A 24,393-nucleotide genomic window follows, 5' to 3' on the forward strand; every position below is an offset into this window, starting at 1 on the left:
GGGTTTTGCAAGGGGAAGAAAAGAGGCAATTCCATCTCGGCTGGCAGGGAGCGGCGGGATGCTCGGAAGCTGCGTGCTGGGCACTTTGGCCAATCCACTGTGAAGCTTTCCCTGAGCTGCTGAGGCTCTGCGTGATGCTCATGTCCGCAGCACGGGAAGCCATGTTTGCCAGCTGACCTCACACGGAGCGGTGAGGATTGACCGTGGCTGATGTGAGCTCTGATGGCTGCTTGCTAGGCCAGAGCTTTTCTGTGCTGCTTGGCAGCAAGCGCTGGCGCTGGTGATGGATGGCCTGGCACAAAAGCACAGCAAGGACCAGGCTGGATTGCCCAGGCGACTCGGGCTTGCTCCACGGGGGTGGAGGTACCCTTCCCTGTGATTTCTTTTCTGCTGATATTGCGCTCTGCAAATTATGAGATGCCAAAAATACATGGGGAAGTTTTAATTGTAAGGCCAATTAAATGAGAGCATGACTGTGTTAAATCCATGGATCCAGAAACAGCAGGAATACATGACAGCAGGGCTGGGTCCTTGCATGGATGCATCTGCATATTTCCATCAAAGGCAGTCATATGTCATTTTATGCTTGTGCAGCTTTTTGCCCTAAAGATCCTGTAAAAAAGGCTCTGTTTAGGGTGATCTTTTTTTTACTGAAAGTTGGGCTGCTCATGAAGATGTCTGTGCTTGTGACAGCTGGGAAGAATTTGGGGTAATTGTCTACCCTTACCAATTTTTTGGACAAAGCACAAAACAGAGCAGTGACCAGGGGCACAGCTTGGGCCTCTTTGTTCCAGAAAGGCCGTGTCCGCTGGTGGAGCACAGCCCCAGGTACGCAGAAATCCATGAAAGGTCATCAAAATGGTGTTCACCAACCAACCTCCCAGGGCACAGCCCTGCAAGGAGCCTGTGAGGCATCCTGAGAGCTCACCGTGCTTCAGCCACATGCTGAAATACAACCGGTCTTGTCCTAATTCCAACCAAATCAACAAAAGCTGTGTCAGTAATATTTTAATGGGCTGTCATCTGGCTATGGCACGCTGCAGGATGGCCGTGCCAGGGCTGTGAGCCCGGGCTTGTCTCTGTGCTTCATGGGCTTCAGAGTTGACTGCCTTCACCTTCGTGACTGGCATCCAGAGAGGAGCCTGTTGTTTCAGTCAGATCTTACGTCTTTATGGAGTATTGAAGAGACATCACGTGTCTCACTGGGGAAGACCAAGAGACCTTTGGGTCTTCTAACCAAGATACTGCTAAAAGCGGGTTTTCTAACAGGATGCTCCCACTTTATGCTGATCCATCCGTCTTGTACAGGTGCCTTTTTCATTTTTAGTTTCAGAGCAGGAGAAGCCCAGTGACAGGAAGGACCATACTGTGCCCTTAAAAAAAGAAAAAAAAAAAGGCAAATTATAGGTCTGTGATTTCAGTGCTATGAATATCACTTGTCACCAAGGTGTGAGTTTGGAGTCAGGGGGCAGCGCGGGGAACAGCATGCCAGCCAGCCTGCTTGAACTTTGGTCCTTCTGAACCAAGAAATACTTGAATTATTTTATGCAACACGTGGCCTTTTGATTCTGGCAAGCAGAGGCAGAAGAGAAAGTTGCTATGCAACCAAGCAAGCAGCTGCTGAGCTGAGGAGTCCAGGAACTGGGAAGTTTTACAAACAGGAATTGTCTTGAAAAATACAAACAGGCAGAATTTTATGGTTGCTTCCAATTTTCATGTTTGTCATCATCTTGCTTCTGAATTTATTTATCCAATGTTGGCAAAGGGTCATAGAAATGTTGCCTCAGGTGCAGTTGGCAGCCTGTTTTGGGGACTATAAAACTATGGGAATTTGGCTTTGGTGACAGTGACATTCTGTACATGCAGCTGACGAGGGACTTTAATTATTTTAGTCTAGGCTTGCGTTGAATCCAGAAAGCTCCCCCTGTAACCATAGTGCTGGCTTGGGCCTCGGGCCTGACTTCCCTCTGGCAGCACGCGGATTCAACGTGAGGTTGAGCCCAAAGCTGGGGCTGGCGGGGATGTGCCGTGAGGAGGGACACCACGTGCTTCACTTCTTCCTGAACCAAAATGAGCTACAGGGGCCTTCGCCGTGGGGTGAACATTTGTTATGATGAATGGCTGAATTTTGCTCGTGTTGCCTGCAAAAATAAACGTGGCTATCTTCTTAAAGACCAGGCAAACAGAAAACTATGGTGCTTCTCCACTGATCAGTTGTAGTTCTGATACGTGTTGCTAGCAGGGAGGCCTGTCTATTGTTAGCCTTTTACTAAATAAATGAATAAATTGTAGTGAAAAACAAGCTCCTTTTTCTTCCCTCAGATATACACTATGAACTAGCAAAGGTTGCTGACAACCTTTTTAGTGGAGTTACAACTGAATTACAACAGGACGTAAAACACGAGCTCTGGCTACCACTTGTGCCATTTAACTGCTTAATAAATTCCAAGGTAAGTGGTCATTCAGGGCTGTAAACAAGCCCTTTACTACCATCCCTTCCCATACAGGCTGTAGACACCGTTTAGACATTGACTTAGAAGTAATGTTTTGGAATAATCATGTCTCCCCCTGCGCCATGACATAATTCGTGTGGGGGTGGTTAGGCGAAGCCCCTGCATGGGCAGATTGATGGTTAAAGGACTGACAAGGAGAGCCACAAATCCTTCATCAAATTACAGCCAGGGTGTTCAGGCTGCCTCCTCCTGCTCTTACTGATAATATCTAGCCAGCAAATTATCATATCAAAGTATAAATTCAAAGCAAAAAAAGTGATAATCATCTCCAATTCCTGGTGGATAAGAAACTAATGAGAGATTTAATGTACTACAAATGCAGGAGATAACAAAATAATTACAAAATGGCAAACTGTTGAAGACTTTTAGGAAGAAGGCAAGGAGAAAAATGTTTTTCAAGTAGTGTTTGGTATAAGGAAAACACGTATCAACAGCCCATCTTTGAACAGATGTGTTAGGGAAGTTATACCCAAACATGTCCACTTGGTTCATTTCCTTGTTCTGCGTGTTCCTTAAATTGTGTTCCAGCAAGAGACAATCATCTTTCTTTTTCATTTTTTCTTTTTTTTTTAATAATAAAGCTCATTTCGCTGGTCACAGGAAATAAGAGTCTAATTTGTCTGTTGATGGTTTGGGAGTACATACAGTGAATGGGTAATGGTGCAGGCACTCAGGAAGCCTTTCAACACAAAGGGCTGTTTAAAAATACTTACAAGATGTTAAATCAACCTGAAGGACCCGAGTGGGAAAAATCGCAGAGGCTTCTGTCCGTGAAGCGGCGATGTGTCTGCCTGGAGCTGGGGATCGGTGAGTGACGAGGCCGTGGGGGACGGCTGAGTTTGCCAGTGGGTGGTACACGCCATGCAGCCGTCCACAAAAGGTTTCTGAGAGGGGATGAGCACCAAGAGTGAGTTTGTGAGGCCAGACTCTATCAGAGGGGAGATGTATTGCTGGTGAAGTGTTTTTTTTATGGCTGAATATGAAAGAAAATTGCATCTTACAGCTATTATGTGACAGGAATCTGCAAAATGAAGCCATGCCCTGAACCTGGAGAGGGAAGATGGAGGCTGTGCTCAGGTCCTAGGTCTGTCTGCCAGAGGGGACCCTGCTGGTTGCAATGGAGACTGAGGCAGGTAAGGGAGGCTTGGGCTCTGCTTGGCAGGGTTGTGCCTGTAGTGAGAAGGCGGCACCAGGAACCACTGGAGCAGCTGAGAGTTTAATCTGGACAGAAATGCAAGAGTTGAAGAACAGCAGAACGGCAGTTAGGAGTTGAGTTGTGCTGTTGGAGGGAATGAGGGACCTTATGGTGGGTGACAGCTCAAGGACAACAAACTGCTCCCTGGGGAGAAGAAAGCACCGTTTCAGATGTCTGTGAAGCCATCATTTGTCTCCCGGTGAGTGCAGGCGTGAAGGCTGATCCGTGGAGACTTTGGCCCTTTTCCAAATGCTGCAAATAGCGATCCTTGTTCCAAAGAGCTTACAGTCAAAACCAAAAGAAGACAAAGACTAGTTCAAAAGAAACAAGCGCAAGAGAAATTTAAGAGGGTGCAATCTTCAAAACGTCATTAATTGTAAATAATGATTTGCCTGACCTTGGCACTGCTCCCAGGAAGTCACAACAAGCTCCAGAATGCAACACAATGATGCACGACTTGAAAATATTGTGTCAAGCACCACCTGGTTGCTGTTAGCTGAATGCCTCATTGACATTGCTCATTCGTTCTTCACTCGACTGAGAACTCGTGGATTCATTCATAGACAGAGTTTGGTGGAGCTGCTTGGCAATAATTAATAGTTTTAAAATTTTTAATAAATTCCTATTTAAAGGAGGGGGATAAACAGAGCTCAAAAAAAGTCTGCAAAAATGTGGGGCGTTTTTTGCAATTTCTTTTAAGTATTTTAAACTGCTTGACAAATATTTTTTTTTTAAATCTGCCTTTGGGATGTTTATGGAAACTACTTTGATAGGTATACCCAGATGGTGATAATGCTTCTTGTCTCTTCCTCAAGGATCTTGGTATTTCTTGCGAAGATACGATTTCTATGAAACCTGTAAGTGAAGGTGCCCAAGTGGAAGACTTCGCCTCATAGATTCATGTGCCTTTTTGTCCCCTTTTAAAAACATAGTGTTAATTTCCTAATTAATAGTGAGATGATGTTTGCTCTTATTCCCTTTCCCTGTAGGTGTGTCTGTGCTCGCGCAAGTCATGCACATGTGGTTATTTACGTCTGCATATCTGCCTCTCTGTCATCGATTGCTATGATTTGATTGCTGTATACTCATGGTTGAGAAAGCAGGGCTAAAATGCAGCTTGAAGCTGGAGAGCCTGGTGGTAATAATTAGCGCCTCTTGAGGAGTGACTCCATGTTCTCGAGCTGACCCCTGAGGAGAAAATCTCTACTGTAAGTGGCACAAGTTTTGCTAGAAATCCTCTGATTCAAGCTTGTCTCCTGTTGTGCAAATGAACTTTGATAATGAAACAGTTGTAATTTTTAAGATTGAGATTAACATATCTAATGAACCTCTGCTCATTTAAATTTGTACTGAACAGCTTCTCCATGTACCAAGTGAATAAGAGGAACATGGTTCATCAAGTACCTTCCCCCTATCCTGTTTCCTGGTAATATAAACAAATCTTGCCAAGTTACTTTTTCGAGAGAAAATACAATACTCTCTGGCTCTCAATGAGCAATTGTGAAATCAACTGTTTCCTCTATTCGTTAAAAATACCATTTGTACCTAATTATTCAAATGAGAAATATGAGGAGGACCACATAGTTCCTTCCAAGGCCTGAAGAGATCTTGCTGTGACTTCAAAACCCCATCAAACCTAGAAAAATCAAAGCAATCCTAAATAATGACAGCTGAATGGAAAGGTGGTGTGTGTGTTTCTTCTTCTGAAAGTCTGCAGTTCTACAGGAATTGACGTTTCTTGGTCATCTAAGATCCCATATTGGTAAGCAAAATAACAAAATGGAGAAAACATCTAGAATATCATCCATAAGAAAACAAACAAATCATTGTCAGGAACTTTGCCAAGGTGTAACTCAGACAGGCAATTAAACAGGGAAGGCATTCTTGCCTTAATCTTGCTGTGTGTTTATTTGTTGGTCTTGAGGTAGAATTAGAACTTGTAGATTTAGGTACACTACGTAAAATAAACTAAAAAATCTCTGCTAGAACACTTCTTGCATAAAAAGTAACGTTTGACAGAAGTGATTCTACACTAGAAGATATGACTTTCAAATATTCTCACAAATTAATTTCTCGATGAACTAGTTCAACTATTCTGAGCACTGAAGGAAAGCATCCACAGGTGATACAAACTGAAGCCCTGACCTGAACATCTACAGCCAAAGTCCTGTTTCTTTTGACATTTGGAATCCCTTGAGCCAGGCCAAGCATGGCGATGGTAGCAAGGCTATCTAGAAATATAAAGACCTTAAAACCAAGCCAACCCTTCCCTCCTGCTGCCCTTAGGAGACTCTACCCTCTAAATTAGTGTTTCTCCTTTAGGTTCAAAACTCTTCAGTGCCTGTGGAATTTCTGCGGAACCATCTCCTACCCCAAATTTTTTACAGTTTATAAAGCTGATTCACCTTTTGCTACTGAAACTCTGCTGTTCTCCCAGGGAGAGACCAACAAAGCCTGGGTTGGGCTTTTTTTGTTCAGATTTTGTTCAGTTCATAAAATTTACTGACTTTTCACAGGTGCTGTGCACCCAGGTGAGGGGAGTTCAATCTGCTGGACGAGCCAGAACCTGCCCATGAAAGAAAGGGCTGGGTGGCAAAGGGGAAGTGCATTGCTGGTGCCTCTGTGCAGCTCTCCTGGGCTGGACATTGGGAAGTTTCCCTGGAATCAGTTTCTGTATTGATGGAGACATGGGCAAGTGGAAGGGCAAGGTTCTTTTCACAGTGTGAGATAGCAATGCACTGCTGTCGACGGCTCTTCTTTCAGTTCTCCGTGACATGACCTACTGCTAAGCCAAATATAGTATTGCTGCGGGTAGAGAGGAGGCTTGTCCAGTTTTGGTAGCCCTAACTATATGCCATTAAGAGAGGGAACCAGAAATGTTGAACATTACACTGGTAGCCTCTGATGCTTCTGCTCGGTCTTAAACCATGGGGATTGTGAGGGCTTAGCAGAGATGTGGACTGAAGGAAATCTGGGCTGACAAATGACCTTCTACTTCCAAACTTCTACAATTTCATATGAAAATAGCAAAACCCACAATAAATATGGGATCCACAAAGCTCTGTTTCTAAAGGCATTTTCAGAAGAACCTCATTTTAAGGCAATGCTAGCCCTAGAAATAACTTATTACACTTATTTATAAAATGCTCATGAATAATTTACGCTACATTAACTTGTAAATGTGATAGCTTTTGAAATCATTAAGCTCCAGTAGCTTGCTTTGTAAATCCATTGGCTGGGTCTCATTATTAAAAGCTAATTAGCTCGTTCAACTGGAACATATTTTGTAAAATAGCTATGCTAGTATTATTCTTTATATTACAATAGATTATATTAATTCTAAAAATATTCCAGCAATGGCGTAATGGAAATATTTAATAATAAGGATATAAAATTCTATACAAACAGATAATTGCATTACATGTTTAACAAGTTTTACAAAACCTGGTGAGGTATCAGGATTATGATTGTTTTTATGAACATATGATATTAGAAATCTCTGATATATACATTATTTATTTAAATATTAAAGATTATAGTTTATACATGGGAGGAATATTTTCAAAGTGTTAATTTGGATATGTGAGAAGCTTGGGTCTTTGCTTAAAAAGTTATACTTCTGAAATTAAATTTCTAAGCCATGGTTGGCAGGATGCAGACAACTAGCGAGTGTGAGCGGCGCACCCACGACAGCAAGGGCAGAGGTGGGGCCATGTATGCGGCTGTTCTTGCCCCCACTCACAGGGAAATAGTGTGGTCGTCAGTCAGTTGCAAAGTCTTTTTTCCCATGAAAAGTGTTTTTTATTTGCCATTGAATTTTGATATTGAGAACCTACTGTGTTTTTCTTCCGCATTGTTCTTCCTCTATAGGTGTTACTCCTGCCACCATGAAAAGAAATGAGAGGAGGAGAGGAAAAATAGGCACCCACCGAGCACATTGCACCCCAGCGCTGGGCCGAGGGTCGCACCCCGCACAGCTCCACGAGCACCCAGCCCAGGTGTCAGAAACACCCCACGGAGCCCCCAGGCACCCGCCTGGGCTGTAGCTCGGGGAAGTTTATCTTTGCATGAATGGCTTGTTCCCAAGTCATCCCATCCCACCCACTCTATCAAAATAATCACAGTATACCCGTCCAGCACAATACCGGAGGAGCTGTTTTGTAGAATGTTTTTATTTCGGTAAAAAGTAAAGTGTCATTTAGGTTCATTTATGCTAAGTCTCTGGCTTTAGGAGAAGAGCCTCTGTAGGAAAATCAATAGCCACTGGGCACAAAAAAAAAAAAAAATCCAGCTGGATTGATAGTAACCATCTGTGTTGTATTTGAAAAGTTTTTGCTATGTAAAATATCCAAACATTCTTTTTTTCCCAAATATTTGGTGTTTCTGTTTGTTTCTCCTTGAAATTTAAACATTTTTAAACTTCAGTACTCTTAAATCCCTCTTACCAACTTTTAAAGGGATTAGGGTAAATGGCTTTTATTCTGCAGTCACAATACTATTGCTTTCAAATACATCTTCTTGGATTTCCTGTTCAGAAGAAAAAAAGGAGGAATTTAAGTAATTCACAGCAAAGCTACAACGTCTGCTTCTGCACTGATGAATGTTTCCCTTTAGGAAAGGCAGTTCTCTTATTAATATAACATCTGGCTTTCATCTTGAATAAATACAACAACTCAAAAGCAGGAGAAAAAGAGTAGAAAAATGCGAATTTTCCGGCATATCAAGCAGCCAAAAGGCCTAACTAACAGAAATAATATCTGGCAAGCAATGCTGCTCGAGAAACTGCCATAAGTGAACGTTCTGGGACAAGATTTTTCAGAGGGACCCCTCGGTCACCTGGAGAGCCAAGAGGAGTGGGGTGGCGAGAAGAGCAGAACACGGCACGGATTTATGATTCTGTGTGTCAAAACAGCCGTTATCAGTGGACCCTTTGGGGAGCCTTCACTGCAAGAAAGCTGTATAGTCTCACTAACTGCTCTGTCTCCTGGCCACACGTGATTTGGCGGCATGTGGCCACCCTTTGCCACCCTCTCCCCCTGTCAGGGAACACACCTCACTCCTGCAGGACCCATCTTGAGGTTCTCATGCCTTTGAAAGTGCAGAATTTGAGAATTAGTCTTAGTGTTGAGAGGCAAAATAAAGAAGATATTTAGCCATTTCAGACTTTTATCATTAAAAAATGGGGAGAAAAAGCACCAAACCCAAAAACACCCACCAAAAAAAATCCTCCAGAAAACCAGCAAGGAGGGCAGAGATTTGACAAGTGTTCCAGAGGTGGTTTTTTTCTGCTTCTGTATGTTTAATTTTTACTAAGAATTAGCTTTTTCTTTCTTTCCTTCTTTCCTTCTCTCTCTCTCTCTCTCTCTTATTCCCTTTCTCTCTTCTTTTTTTATTAAATCCTTCTGGTCTTGTTTGTAAAATGCACTGTTAGGGCAAATTCCCGGGAAATGCACCTAAGAGCTGCGTCTGCCTCAGGGACTTGTATCTTCTCCCTTTATTAGGTCTGCTCCTGTCAGCCTTAAAACTCTGCAGCTTCGCAGCATGCCCCTATAAGGTAAAATTCAATTCCCCCTTTCTGTAGAAGGGAAAACTGATGCACAGACCAGATAAATTACCTGCCCAAGGTCAGAGCGTGGCTGAGGGAGCAGTAGCACACTGATGAAACCATCTCTATCCAATTTTGATAAGCCTGAAAGTGGCCCTTTTTCTTTTTTTTTTTTTTTTTTTTTTGTCCTTTATCTTTCTGCAGCAAACCTTTGCATAATTCTTGGTGGTAAATTTTGTGGTTGAGGGATGACTAGGCTACTAGTGGGCAAGTACGAATGAGCAAAATTAAGTTTATGGGGAGCAGGCAAAGTGTTGCAAATAAATTTGCAAGAACGCACTATCTTCTGTCCTGCAAAGCCATAGGCACCAAGTCTGGCCCCAGACAGCCATACTCAATTCCCACTCACCCCGATTACTGTCTTTCAGCAGTTTCTGAGATGGATTAGACCAGCAGAGTACAGTCGAGTTCTCTTGTGATGGCCTGTTTCCATTAACTGAAAGCAAAGACGTTACATGTCAAGACCTTATGTTTCAAGAAGCTATTAGCTATTGACTTGACTTTTGCTTGGCAAGTACAATATTGTCAATGGAAAGAGAGGTGTCACTTTTTCACTATGGTGAAAATATAGTGAAAGATTTCTGTTGTGGGGTAGACTCCTGTTTCCTGCTGAGAAAAATCAGTATTTTAATTCTTTTATGTCTCTTCTGTTCCTAAACACGTGCCCAGAAAAATGGCATCAAAACGAAAGAGAACATTTTAGTCATCCTTGCCCCCACGTCAAGGTACTTTAATTTTCAGTATTCTCTTATTCCTCTCGCACCTGATTGCTGGTGGTTTTACCCCTGGCCTCTGAGGGCCATTCAAATCACTCATCTCCATTTTCACAAGCACTCGCCTTCCCCATCAGCTCTTAAAGCAACTCAGTGGGCTGGCTCTGGCACTTCGGTGAATTTTTCTGATAATTTTCATCTGGTGATACGTTTCAGTGCACTAGATTGTTACAAAGAACTCTTGGCGAAATATCATATGATTAAAACAGTGATTATTTCAAAACTCTGTAGACAAGAAAATTAGCTTAACAGAGATTCACGACTCCTTCCAGAGTCTATTCCGGTTCCCACTGACATCTAGGGGGATGCTGTTACCGAACTGAAAAGGAAAATGGTGAGGTGCTAAATGTGCACTGACATTGAATGCTGCTGAATACTTAGGTGGGACTAAAAGAAGACAGACGGTCTCAATAGCTAATTGCAGCTATGGAGGTCTTGCGAAATTAGAAGGAAAATGCACTCCCGGCTTCAGATATAGATACTCAGATTTTTTTTTTCATCTTGAAAGGCACAAAGATCAGGACAATGGTTTTAATCGAAGCATGTATAAGTTGTTTTTTCCGCCACTCTTCCTGTATGTCTGCAGGAAATTGCAACCTGGAAACAGCTAAGCTGTGATAACTCCATTGCTGCAAGGGTTGGTCTCTTGCTGCCTTTGGCTCTTTGTTCTGATGGGTTCGTCTTAACCTGCTCTTCTCTTTCCAATTACAGCGCTGGACCTGGAGCTGGGAGCATCAGAGCTGGCCCCTGCGGCACCGACCAGCCCTGCAAACACGTCTGCAAGATGGAACAGCTCAAATGGTGATGGTGAAAGCAGCAGCAGATGTAAAGAGTTTTCCCTAGTTGTGGGACTTTCTCAGCGGCATGGATTATTCAGTTTTTCCATTTGTAATCATCACAGAGTGAGTCTTTCCTTACCAGTAAGAGAGGCACAGTCCTGCTGACATTGAAAGCACTGGCAAAGGGCTGCAGACATCAGTGGGGAAAAGACCAGGCCTTAATGGGTTTTGCCTCTTAAGTAAAACCTCAAATTGAATTCTTTTCTTCTTGTGTATAACCCTCTCGGTAATCTGAAAACACTTCTGTCACCATCATTCTGGACAATAAATCATTTTCCTCTTTGACGGGGAGAGAATCGATGTTCATAGTCTGCCGGGGTACCATTCTTTTTGGAAAAAGGAAGTCTCAAAGGCATTTTTCTAAGTAGTTTGTGCAATCTTTCTGGATGCTGAGTAACTCCTGGGCAGCCCAACTGCACTCAGATGTCACCTCACTCAGGGTGTGCCCCACCACTGTTTCTAGGTGATCATTAAAAAATAGCTCAGCGTTTACGTGTAGCTTGGTTAAAGCTCATCTGTTGTGAAATAGCGTGGTTGGCTGGTTTGCATGATGCTCCTCTGTGGGTTTTGGGGCTTTACAGCAACATATAGACTCAGATATTCTTGTGGCATATTAAATACCATTGTAACATACCCAAAAGACTCCCCCACCAGCATCCTGGTGCGATGGACTCCAAAAGGAGGTGATGGCAGATTGCCTTCACCAGGTCTCTATAGGCAAACCCTGCATATTGCCCTGACCTCTCCACTTTCTGCTGGTGCAACCAACACTGTATGGTAGTACAAGTATTGCAGCTCCATCCACAGCAAAAAGGAGGTGAAAAGTTGCAAAGAAAGGGTCTGAGCCTCCAACTCTGACACCAGCCGATGTTTTCGGTAATGAGGGGTGCAGTGGAGGAGGAGGTCCAGCCTCGCGCAACGCCTGCTTGATCGTCGCTCCTTGCCCACGTGTGGTGACCCTGTTCTTGCCATTACAGATCAGCCTTCAAGGTTTCCAGTTTGTTATGAACTCTAGGCTGAAAGAAGTCAAGTCTCCAAGGAGATAGTCTACAGGTGTGTTATCTGGTGAAGAATGCCACTGCCCTTTAAATAAAGAATAATTAAGTTTTCTGTATGTGACCAGATGTGTAGCTCTCTAAAAACTGTTCATCACATGCATTATAAAAAACAAAAACACCAAACCAGTGTAATTCCTGAAATTAATTGTGCAATAGGCTTTGTGATTATTTATTTATTATTATTTTTTTGATTGTGTAATTTATTGTACATAAATAAAGAGAGGGCGTGGGCAAAGAGAAATCTTTGGTAGTCTCCTTTGCTGCAGTAGTGGAAACCAGTTTGTATAGCAATTGCCTTGTGCTTCGTTAGTGATTCTGTCTTCATATTGAAAAGGGTTATTAAAAAGTTGCTTTTAAACCCAGGTTGTAATAGTCTTAATTTTATTGCCAAATTTCTTAGGACAGGAAGCAATATTGATAGTCTCTTGATCTTTACAGTAATTTCCTCTTCAGCCTTCTGGGGAAGGTAAAGAGCAGAGGATGGAGCAAATTCAGGAGCTGAAAATTATCAAATGAAGATCAGCTGAAGATCCCAACCCCTGGGGCAGAGAAGGGCCACCGTCACGGGCAGCGGGACCGCCACCGCCTCAGCTGTTTACTCCAGCTCCGAAGGTATCCCCTACATAAAATCTCTTGCTCTTGCTTTGCACCTGGTTTGGAATACCATGGAATCTCTTTCCACTGAGCAGGACCAGACGTACTTTTATCAGTGCTGCTGTCCTCATTGGAAGTAATTTTGTTTTGGGTACCTATAAATGGGAGTAATAATGATAAAGGTGAGACCAATCAATGCAATGGAAGCGTTTTCAGTGAACAGGCAGACACTGGACATTTAGTATTTTTCCCAATGTGCTTAATAACAATCCCTTGTATAACGTGGTCTACTTCCGTCATTTATTAAAATCTGTGATTTGGGGGAAAGGAAAAAAAAAGCAATATATTTGAGCCTCAAAGGGGTTCAGCGGGGTTTAAATTGCCAAATGTTTATCATTGTCTTTCAGAAGAAAATCCTTATGCTTTGTTGCAGAAGGATATTTTATTAAGTTCAGACAAACTGAACTGGCTTTCAGCAAATAGCATTTGGCTCTTGAATCAGGAGGAAATAAAATAACTTGGTATGGTGTCATCATACTACAAAAGTGATATTATGGCCTCAGGTCAGAAATTCTGGTGTTTGTTCATTTGTATTGAGTATATTGAATTTGGGATACATTATTTGAGTCCCTGCCAGTGTTTTTCTCAATGAGAATTTCACCCTAGTCCAGAACGAAATGCAACCAGTGCGTGGTCTATGTTCCTAGAAACAAACAACTTCTTAAGACGTGGATGTGACCGTGCATGGGCACTGGACACACAAGCTGCTCGGGGTGTGCTGAGCACACCCCCAGCCCCGTGCCTGCCCCTGGGGACTGTGTGTAGTAAATGGGTGAGAGACATGGCCAGCAGGAATTATAGACGTGTCTGTCGCTTTGGGAAAGCCTCTTCCACAGCCTCCCTGCAGACTCTGTTTCCCCGTGGTTAGCATTTGCCTATACAAAACTAGACCTCCAGTCAGCCGCACCGCTTAAGGGGCTGGTTAGCTTTTCCTCGTCGTGGCTGTTGGGTTGCTGAATTTCTTGATGCCACCACTGCACGTCCCACTAAGGCAATTTTGCTGCTGCTGATCTTCCCGACTCATGAGGGTGGCCTGTGGGTGGCCTGGGTACGTGGCCCTGGCTGTGACAGGCGGCGGGAGGGCAGTGGCTGCTGCAGCTGCAGTAATTAACGGCTTTTCTCTCAATGACTTCTTCTAGGTCAAGGAGGGCACGGCACACACTTGCTTCTTGCAAAATGGTGTCACTAACCCATGAAATTCAAACAACCTGCTCATCTTTGCAAGCCTGAAATTGTTTCTCCTCGTGCGGTGGAAAGGTTCTTGTGCCGTGTCTCCCTGCAGGTTTGCTGGCAGAGGTGAGGACATCGGCTTCTGCTTCCTGCTCCTAAACACTGGCCTACGGTGAGCAGGCTCAGCCAGCGGCGTTTCCACGCATTTATGCTTATCCCTTTGTTAATGACAGAACAATTTCATCGGCAGGGACGAAGCAAGGGGAAGGAGGAGATAACTGAGTAATTCTGGTTGGTGACATTCTATTTTCTTATATAAATATTAATCATTTCAAGAGGAGTTGCAACTGAGTGCAAGCGCAGTTTATTGGATTTATATTTTTTTTAAAACCATATTAGCAGAAGCAGAAGCAAGGGAATCTTCTGTGACAACTGTGACCAACAGAAAATTAATTAGGATTCTGAATCTCTAGTGCTGGTGTCTTAGGGCTCTTTGCTGCTTTGGATTAAATTGCATTAAACTCTTTATTAAACAGAGCAGGCAGCTTGGCACTGGAATCAAGCCCACATCTGCACCTGGATTTTCCTATTAAAAGTGGATAGAGTAAAAAGAATGTTAAATCCTTTTATCCGTGATTCAAGACATAGTAGGCAGGACACAGGAAACATATTTTCTTTTTTAAGGTTTATAATTTTGGGTATTTACCTACCCTGGGTTTACAGCGGGGTTTTTTCCTGTTTGTTTTGGAGTGTTTTGTGGGGTTTTTTTTAAAGGTTTAGAACACATCCTTTTGTACCAATTGCCTGTCTGGGATCCCGGGATGAATGTTTTTCTTGTATTTTTAATGAGGCTGAAGTTAACATGGGCATGTTTGTTTAACAACAACAACATACACAGCTCTTTGCATGTGAAGGCGCCTTTGTGTACCATCGTCATCAGCTCTTTCAGCAGGATCAGGGAATGAAGCTGGTAGTTAACTTCTGATGCGGATGGAAAATGAAGCATTGAACCTGAATCTCCTCTCATTTATGTTACTCTAAAGTGTAAGAGACTCCCTCTAAGTCAGCTGAATTGTATCAGAGAGAGGGAATTTGGCTAACATTACTCAAGGTCTTGCACAAATAAGAGAGAAATTTGGGTCTGGTCTAAGGATCGGGTCTTGATCATGGAAATTAATGAATATTTAGCAGAAAGTCTTCAGGGAGCAATAATGACAGGGTAATCTTTTTTTAAAAAAAAAGGAAAAAAAAGTGTTCTTCAGGTTCAAGAAGGTGCTGGACTCCGCATCATCCTTTCTCTCTATTCAATAGCTAATTTCTTCCTGATAGTGATTTCAGTTTTTGAAAAAAAATGAAGTGGGATATCAAAACCATTGTCAGCACTGAAGGATGAGCTGTGGTTTCTGTCCCTCGTGCTCACTTGTGAAAGTCAGACATTGAGGTTGGCTACTGCAGTTTCAGGATTGAGATTTCAGAGACGGGGTTCTGATTTTGAGCTCTGTCACAGATCTCTCCCCTGTAAGTCTCCGTAGCTCATTCTGCTTTGATTTGCCACGTAGGAAAGAAGAGTTTGATGTCACCTTCTCCTGTCTTGGCTCCTCGCCTGTTGCTCAAGGACAGTGGTACTCGGATTCACGCTGAGTGATACTTTGACTCGTGCTGCCTGGTTTCCACTCCTACCTAATCTGGAACATTTCAGGGTAGGAATTACCCCTTGGTTTGCATTATGCCTGGTGTGTTGGCTCTTTGTCTCATCTGGGGTTTTGGGACACTACCTTGTCACAGGTGAATTCAATGGCAACAGCTGTGTTATGTATAACTCGGCAGAGCCTGAGCATCCTCCAGCCCTGCCCAGAAGCACCAGGGACCCTCCCCGTGTGTTAGACTACATGTTTCTTGATCTCTCTGCACTTTTGAAAAATGTTGTTTCTGTGACAGAAAGACTATTGGCTTTTCTTCTAAAACTTTAATATAAATATATTGTTTCCAAGACACATGCCTGAGAAGTGGTTATGTGGTCGCTGCTGATACTTGGACGTTAAAGTGTTTGTCTGAGAACTGTCTTCATTCTTCTGCAAAAGTAGCCGGATGAACATCCCGCTTTCTCACTGCACAACTATGCGTCCCGCCGTAAAACAGAGCGAGGAAAGAGCACTGGCAGCTCCTGCGCCTGCTGAAGCTTCGCAGCTGCTGTAGGCTGCTCTTCCTCAACTGCTGCCGCAGAGCCAGGGCAGCCCCAGAGACGCAGGGTGTGAGAACAGAGAGACAAAACTACTGTACTCCCGTGGTGATCAATAATGTCCCTTTTCTCTTTAAATTAATGTCTTCCAAGCATAACCCGTGGCTTTGTATTGCCACATAGGGCAGCATCGTGGAGCTACATGGCACTGAGCGCATCACGCTTTCTGCATAGCAGAAAGCAAGGACAGTGCCTCCAGTTGACTACTACTAAATATTAAAGGGGAATAATATATGGGTTTGCTGGATTTGAGGACTTTTGTCACCCATTTTGTGGATAAAGGTTATACAGAGGGTTCCAAACCTTGTAAAATCATTTCATCCAGCGCAGGGACAGATATGAGACAGAAGCCTCCAAATGTATCTGTACAGTTCAGGGGGTGCCAGCCCCCTGCCTGTCCGCAGCCCCCGCAGAGACACCACGCACACGTGCCAGCACCCACGGTGTCCTCCGCAGGGCTTCAGCTGGCTTTAGGCATGGTTTTACCTCCAGAAAACATCACCGCTTTTGCAACTCATTGGCGAGCTCAGCCTTCTCGTGGAGCCGGGCTTTCGTTCCCCACGCAGTGAAAAGACACGAGAAAAGATGAGTGTTCCCAGCTGCTTCTGGCCTCCTTCATGTTTTCTTTCCCGCTGGTATTTATGGTGCTGCCCGGCAGAGGAGCCGTGCCGTCTCGCACCCACGGGCACGTCAGGGCACTGACCCTGCCTGGCGCCTGCCGCCCCAGCGGGGACTACGGCTGGAGGCTGTCTCTGGTTGTCTCTCCCACCTAGCCCTCGTCAGCAAAGCAGGGAGAAGACCATGCACACCCCGATCACATATCTTGCGCTTGCCAACAGAGAAGGCGAAGGAACAAAACCGTTTGAATTTGGGGCCGCTTTGTAGTCTCCCTGAAAATACTTCTCAAGGGTGTAAGTGACTTCCATAAACACGCAGCAGTGGAAAGCCTGTAGTAAGGGTTAAACGCCTCAGATCTGAACATCATAATGAATTAAAGCCAAAAAACCATGCTGTGCTTTTAATCAAACGAGCACTTTTTCAAGGAAGGCTTTGATTTTTCCTCTATAGCTTTTTCTGCATTTTGTTTAAATACTCTCTGGCCACGATCTGCCTCTGGTTGCTACAGCGTGACGCACCCTTTGGATAGAGTTTTGATGGGTTTTGGAAGCGTTTCTATATTTCTACTGCTAGTTCTACAATTCAATAAATATTTTAATTTCTGATTCACTTAGGTCTGGCTCTAACCCAACCTGAAAAATCTCTAGGCCTCAGGAATGACATTTAATTTTGAAAGCATCCCAGACTTGGCAAGGTAAGAAAAATGAAGCTCTCATTAAATGTAGGAAGGCAACATGTTGTTTGGTTTGTAGTTTAATATTATTCTTTCTGAACAGCTTCTTAAGGAGTGGCTTTGGTCTTGTACAACGAAAGCATTCCTGGTTCTAAGCATAGTAAATCTTTGCATGAGTAAAGCAAGAAGTGTCATTTATGGTAATCTGGAAGTCCCCAGACCCTATACAGAAGAAAGGTGCTTAATTTACTGAAATAATGTGAATTCCTCAAGGTGGTCAAGGAACTTTACTCACTTTTCACTCTCTCAGCAGTCCATCGAGGCATGGGAAAGAGCAGAAAGACAAAATGAAAATAAAAATTGAAAGGAAAAATACTGAAAGGCAACAGGGAAGGTATGTATGAAATAAGGTGCAATTAAAACACTACATTAATTCTCGTGGAATGCCCTTTTCACCCCTGGGCTTGGTTTGTTGAGCACTTACCCCAGAATTACCTGCATTCATCATCAATAGCATTTGGCTGGGCATGGGAATTCTTGCTTTTCCTTCACTGCTGTACAAAACTCTTTGCTTTGTCTCCTGCTGCTCATTATCTGATCTGATGCGGTCATTTATGAACCTGAAATGCGCACAAAGAAATCAAAGCACCGCAACTTAGTCTATTGCTATAAAGCTTCCAGTCCAATCCTCAGTGAATCATTACCAATTATGTGAAACGGCCTACCTTTTGTGAACGTTGCATAGAAAATATAGTAAGATCTAGCAAATCCCTGACATTTTCTTTTCTGTCGGAAAGTATTATTTAGTGTAAATATTACCAACTTAATGAGAGCAGATAGGTTTACTCATTTAACTGCATAATCCGGTCCCACAGCGGTTTCAAACCCATCCCAGAGAGCGACATCTGTAAGTGCGCGGGGTTGGCGCAGCGTTGGTTTTTTTTTTCCCAGTAGTATCAGTAAGGCACCTTCAAATTTGATGGACCATGAAGAGAGACAGTGAGGCTTTGTATTACAACAGATCGGTGACACAAGCTCAGGAGTGTTTGTGACGGGTAAGGATTTAAGCAATCACGGCCAGTGCGCAGGTTGAATGTTGTGAGACAAGAATCCGCCAAGCTGCGTACCAGACCACATGGCCAGCGTTTCTGGAGTTCAACTATACGTGTAAATGATATTTCTGCTGCCTAAAATTCCTCTTCAAATGGAATAACTTTTTTTTAAAAAATAAAAGAATTTAAGAACAAAGGCATGCAAATATGCAGGTCTTATAACATCCATACGTCCCTGGGTAGAACATCTTATTCTTTGCATGTCTCTGCAAAGAAAGAAAAAAATGCATTTAATTGGATTAAAGCCTGCAAGATGAACATTTCTACATAAATGTGAAAAAACAAAACAAAACCAAACCCAAAGACGTTACATTCAATTACGCCTCTTTCATATGAATAGGTTGGGGTACAGGTGAGAAACTAGTGCTGGCATTATTAGCAGGATTATTTTTTCTGAGCTGATGGCCATTAACATTGTCAGCAATTTGCATACAGAAAAAGACTCAGCTTCCTCCCCTGCAGAGATTGCAACCTGAATCCATCACTGGCAGCACACCTCAGACATTACACACCAAATTCAACGCCACATTAGATAAACATCCGAAGAGTATCTGCAGCAGTACTAGCCTTTTTAACAAGATCAGCTGCTTTTTAATGTGAATAGACAGACTTGAATCCTGGTCCATTAGAGGTAATACCTCAGAAATATCCTCAGAGTGGGCTTGTTTCCCCTCCTGCAGACAGCTCAAACCAGATAGATAGAAGAACAAAAAAAACCCAAGAGAAAACATAAATTACTGACAACCGAAGAAATTTGACGAGGCTGCAGTCTCAGTTTGGGGATTCAAATCAGGTCTTGTTTTCTCCTAATTAGTTTGACAATTGTGGCTGAAATGACCTAGAGCAGGATGCAAAAGGCTGGGGGACAGGACGCAAACACACGTTTTCCCTCTCTCTCCTGGGTTAGTGGCTCCATGAAGGCTTTCACTGCCCCACTGGGAAGGAGGTGTCTTTGCACCCCGGGGCTGCAGCTGGGGACACCTGGCACCAACTCAGCCGCCAGACGGGACCGGAGCATCCCTGGGAGGAGGATGAGGGAGCGGGCACAGCCCACAGGCGCGTACCACGCTGCCCACCCCTGCACCCCACCTGTTCAAAGGATGTTTCTTTGCAAAGTTTTAGTGATTCTTTGCTCTTTGAGCGTCATCACAATTATTGATGGACGCACTCCTCTCTCATACCACTTGCTCTGCGTGATAAATACGGACCATTACCCCCCAGGTTAGGAGTTCAGCACTCCGCTCTGCTGCTGCCAATGATACATAGCACATCAACGGTCTGCTCCTGCTGGGTTGCTGCCCTCTCTTATCCTATGGTATTTCTACTCTCTATTGCCCATTTTTTTCCCTTATATCTTCTTCAACTCCATTTCAATTTTTAAATCCCATTCAACAAACGACATATTTAACCTATGGGTCACCCACCCCTCATAGCATTTCTTTTGTACCATCATGACATCCACATACCAAGCCTTCCTCACCTCAGTGCCTGTCTGTAAGTTTAAAATTTTTTTTCTGTATGAAAATATTGTTTTGGTTGTAATATATTTAACTTTTTTTAATTGTCCTTTATTAATGGACATTCATAAGGACAGCAAAATGTCTTTGGTACTCATCTGTCCACTTTCCTAGCACAGTTTTGGAGCTGCCTTTTAATAATAATTTCAAAATAGGCATGAGCTCAGGAAGAATTTTTTATTTTTTTTTCATCTCATCTCATTTTTTATTGTGGAAACCAGCTGGCATTTGCAGCAGCATATCAGTTGCGCCTTCATTAAACTCTGCAGGCACTCTGGTGAGTTTTGAATGTGCAATCCATTTTTTACAGCATAACACAGATAAACAATACAAATTAGGCACATAAATAATTTAAATTCTTACAGAAGATGCGATCTTATTTCTAAAAAAAAAAAAAAGTAGTCAGAATAACATCTGCAGACTCGGTAGAAGTAAGATAACTAACTCTGGATTTTTCCAAGAATTGCATGTCCCTGATGAATAGCATTTTCCCATCTTTAACTTCAAGCACGTAAATGCCTTCCGAAATCTCTCTTGGCTCCCCTCCCTCCCCCAGCCATCTTCAAGCTTTTAAGTTCTTTGTTTAGCACCTAAATCTGAAATGCCTGATTTCTGAGAGTGCAGCTGTGCTGGTACAACAGCCACCGCCAGCGCTCCAGGAAAACAGTTGCCATTGAAACGCTTGGGCTTGGCTTTCACCAGCTATGGCTGAGCATGCTGCTCCTAGTGTTTGTCCGAATGGAGGCTCCGTGTCTTCGGATATTTCCTATGATGATGAGGAGGAAGTTCTGCAGAACACTGCAGCAGGCAGCATTTTTTCTCCAGAGACAAGGTTGTCTCAGAAACATCTCAACTCGCAGAGGCTCTGGTGTCCCATGGGCGGCCCCATGCTTCCTCCAGTGAAGGCTGGTGCACAGCTCTGGGGTCAGGTCGGGTGCAAGTGGCTGTTCTCAGGTGTCAGTGCCTCAGGTGATTTCTTGTGACGCGTTCTTGCAGTGTGAAGGCAGCCCTGCTACTGCAAACAGGTGTTTGCTCTTTTTCAATAAGGGCTGCTGATAGAAGTGTCTTGCGGAGACACAGGGACTGGAGAGGACTCTGCCTTGGAGGCTGGCCCTGCCCCTCTGCCCTCATCACTGGCTCCTTGCCTGCTCGCAGGAAGAGGAGACCACGCTAAATTCCTTCAATTTTTATGGTATATGAAGGACTGGCTTTGGACAGAAAGACTGGAGCTCTTCATACTGAAAAATGGTGGTGGGCAGTGTGTTGAGGATGGTGACTGGCAGCGTTGGTGCAAGGTAGCAGGAAATGTGTGCTAGCATGAGATCTCCCATTTGCTTTGTTTTGTTTTGCAAGATGGGACAGAATGGAAGCGGGATTAAAGTAAGGATTTCATGACTTCATTACTACAGGTGGTATGAAGAAAAGAGAAAGAAAATAAAACGGCTTTCTGCAAATCTTGCAGAATCTCACGTGATGACATGAGATTCTGGCCCCAATATGTGTCGAGGTAAATAGCAAATGCAGAGTTCAGCAGCCACGGGACAGTAATGGAGGTGGGAGTACTTTAATTAACTCATTCAGATATGTTGCCAAAGTCCTATACCCATCCTATGGCTTTATTTCCATAATCATGGATGCAGCTTTTTATTCTGGAGGCCTGGTATCAAATCCGTGGTGGAAGCAGTTGTACATCAAAAGGCAACCTTCACTGCTCTCCAAAAGCAAAGCGAAGTGCTCTGTGCTCCCCAGCCAGAGCCCTTTCTTTACAACCTTTGTTAGAAACAGGCCAGCCAGTGTTTCCGCTGTTGGCCCAAATCAGGACAAGTAAACTGCTGATTAATACTTCAGCTGTAACAGCACCAGAGGTTTTCAAAGCAACAGTAAAGTTATTTGAGAAGTAAAGTAGAAAACCAGCAACAAACCCCCCAGGGGGACAGTCACTTGGAAATTTGCATTCACCTCTGCGCCTAGATGCCTTTTATTCGGAGTTGCTTTCTCGTCAGTCCTGCTTTGAATGGCTGGTTATGTGATTATTGCAGCCTGCCAACAGCAGCACAGGATATAAATGTATAGATGAGTTTGTGGCATTTTTCTCTTAGTTCTGCTGTGTTCCTGGTGGCTTCAGGTGGCGGTGCTGTTGATATTTAATAGAAGAATTGGCATGTGCCCAGCAGCTGCTGCTGTCCTGTACGCTAAAGTAGTAACTGCTTAGTGTTGGCAAGCTCGCAAGCAGCACCATTTTGGGAAATGCTGTAAGAGAAATGCTCTAACATGCACAGTCTGCCGTTCTCTTGACTTCAAAGGCAGCTGGAAGCTGAGCTGAGCCATGCACAACCCTGCTATACTTCCACATCACTCCTGAAAAAGCAAGACAAGTATCATGCCAAGAGGAGTGGATGTCTTTGGAGACAGAGAGATGAAGGAATGAAAGCCAGGCCCTGATTGTGAGAATGTTGTACAGGGCTGGCAAGGCTGCATTCGATTGTGACTTTTCCAGGTTCAAGCATCTCTGAGGGTTCATCGGCCTGGGGTGTGCAGAAAAAAGTCTGTGATTCATCTACTGTTAGTTAATTTACTTCTGGAAACTAATTACAGGACATTTTTAAAGTATTCTGTAATATTACGATGGGCTTCTATTTAAGTAAAAAGAACTTAAGCAGTCTGGTGAATGATGGAGTATAATTCTGCATTGCTTTTCTTTATCCTGGGCAAAGTATGGCTGGCAGTTGTCCACAAATCTACGTTACCTTTAATGACATGGCACTTTTCAGACTGGGGAAAATTTATTCAAGTAGTTTCATACTAAAGACTACACTTATAAAAGTGTGGGTTGCGTGGTTCCCCCCCCGCCCCCGCAATTTCCCATTTCAAAATGCAGTTCCTAGGTCTTGCTTTTAGTGGCTGTGTGGATTGGCATTCCTACAACTCAGACTTGGTTTTGGATAGATAATGTCAGTCAGCACCTGTTGTACTTTATAACAAATAGTCACCTGATTCAACCTCTTATCAAATATATTTCACACACAGTAGAGCTTAAATTCACTTTCCTTTCCTAAAATCTGTTGCAATGAGCAGAGAAAGGAACAATAATATTGTGTTGAATTTAGCTCAGCATTTTTCCTCAGGCTGGCTGTCTCCTAGACTTCTTCCAGAGGAGCCTGTACCACATATTACCTTGCTGTGGACAGCCATACCGGTCTGCCTTAAATCTGAGAGGGCTCAGTGAGCTGGAAAAAAAATACTTAATATTCCTTGATAACAGCACATGCCAAAGGGGTCTTTTTTTTTTTTTTCAGCCAAACCCTGTCTCTTATATTCTCTGATATAGCACAGAAATATGGCAGTTAATATACAGGTTTTTATCTCGTCTGAAGGCCTCTTAATAATGATGCTGATATCTGTTATCCATCAAGGAGTGTCAGAAGCCAGATCCAAAGTAAGCAGATTTCTAGGGTTTGCCTTCTTTCCATCCAGAAGTGATCCAGGGCTTGAGGACATGCCAGACATTAGATCTTAGTTTTTAAAAAAGTACAGTTTTTACATATGCATACAGATAGACAAAATGCAAACATGATGTGTACTTATTATACAGTTGCTACAAAACAAGTATGAAAAATCTAGACATGAAAGCATTTTCTTTTTTAATGCTATAAACAAATATAGCCCTACAATTCTTTTGAATATGTATTTATCAGGGTACTGAAGAACCCTTTTTTTCACTATATATTTTTTTCTCATAACGGAAGCAGATTTTTTTTTATTTGTCCAGCCATTGTCTAGTACAATAATATGACTCATCCCAAAAATCCTGGGATATAGAGTAAATCATCTGCGATCCACATTTACAGCCATTCATTCTCAATAACAGTCCCAAAGAGAGCTAATCTAATCCTTTTTTTTGTTTTGTTTTGTTTTGTTTTTTTCTTTCCAGGAGAAAGTGAGTATTTTCCTTTGGAAATGTCTTCACTGGTCATTGACTGCCTTTCCTGTTCACTTTTGAAGGAACACAATTAAGTATCTGATTAGATCTGTCAGTGCAGTCAAGAGAGTAGGAGGAGAATGGCAGGGCAAAAATACCTCTCTGCAGCAGCAAATGGCTCATTTACTCCAGGGATCCATCAGCCACACGGTGCTGTTATAACAATCAACCCAAACAAACACTGAATGATATTTTAAATATTCTTTAATGAATGGTATTTTATTCCTCGAAAGGAAAAAAATACTGTTTGCCAGCTGGGGTAGTTGAGATACTTTCCTCTGCTGCAGGGCTGGCTTCGGTTAGAGCAGTTCAAGGAACAGAGTTTGCTGGCCTGGACAAGTGCTCACTCCTGGCTTTTCCCTGCCTCCAGCCCAGCTGTGAGCCCGCATTACACCCTTTGATGGTGGTGATGGATGGCCAAGGACTATGGCACGAAACCCCACGTACG

At 43.2% G+C, this 24,393-nt stretch overlaps 2 long non-coding RNA genes across 3 annotated transcripts in view; both read right to left on the reverse strand.

The window, feature by feature from the left end:
• Positions 1-7,775: 7,775 nt before the first annotated feature.
• Positions 7,776-20,322, reverse strand: LOC134517954 (uncharacterized). The gene is made up of 3 exons (XR_010071777.1): positions 18,063-20,322; positions 17,633-17,957; positions 7,776-12,732 (listed from the first exon to the last, which is right to left on the reverse strand). It is a non-coding gene; the product is annotated as an uncharacterized LOC134517954 (long non-coding RNA).
• Positions 20,323-22,055: 1,733 nt separating this feature from the next.
• The window catches only part of LOC134517955 (uncharacterized), a 38,765-nt gene continuing 36,427 nt past the window's right edge, over positions 22,056-24,393 (reverse strand). For both annotated transcript variants that reach the window (XR_010071780.1, XR_010071778.1), the window contains exon 7: positions 22,056-22,713. This is a non-coding gene — a long non-coding RNA (uncharacterized LOC134517955). The remainder of the gene's footprint in view (positions 22,714-24,393) is intronic.

This window comes from Chroicocephalus ridibundus, chromosome 6 (assembly GCF_963924245.1).
Source record: "Chroicocephalus ridibundus chromosome 6, bChrRid1.1, whole genome shotgun sequence".
NCBI lineage: Eukaryota > Metazoa > Chordata > Aves > Charadriiformes > Laridae > Chroicocephalus > Chroicocephalus ridibundus.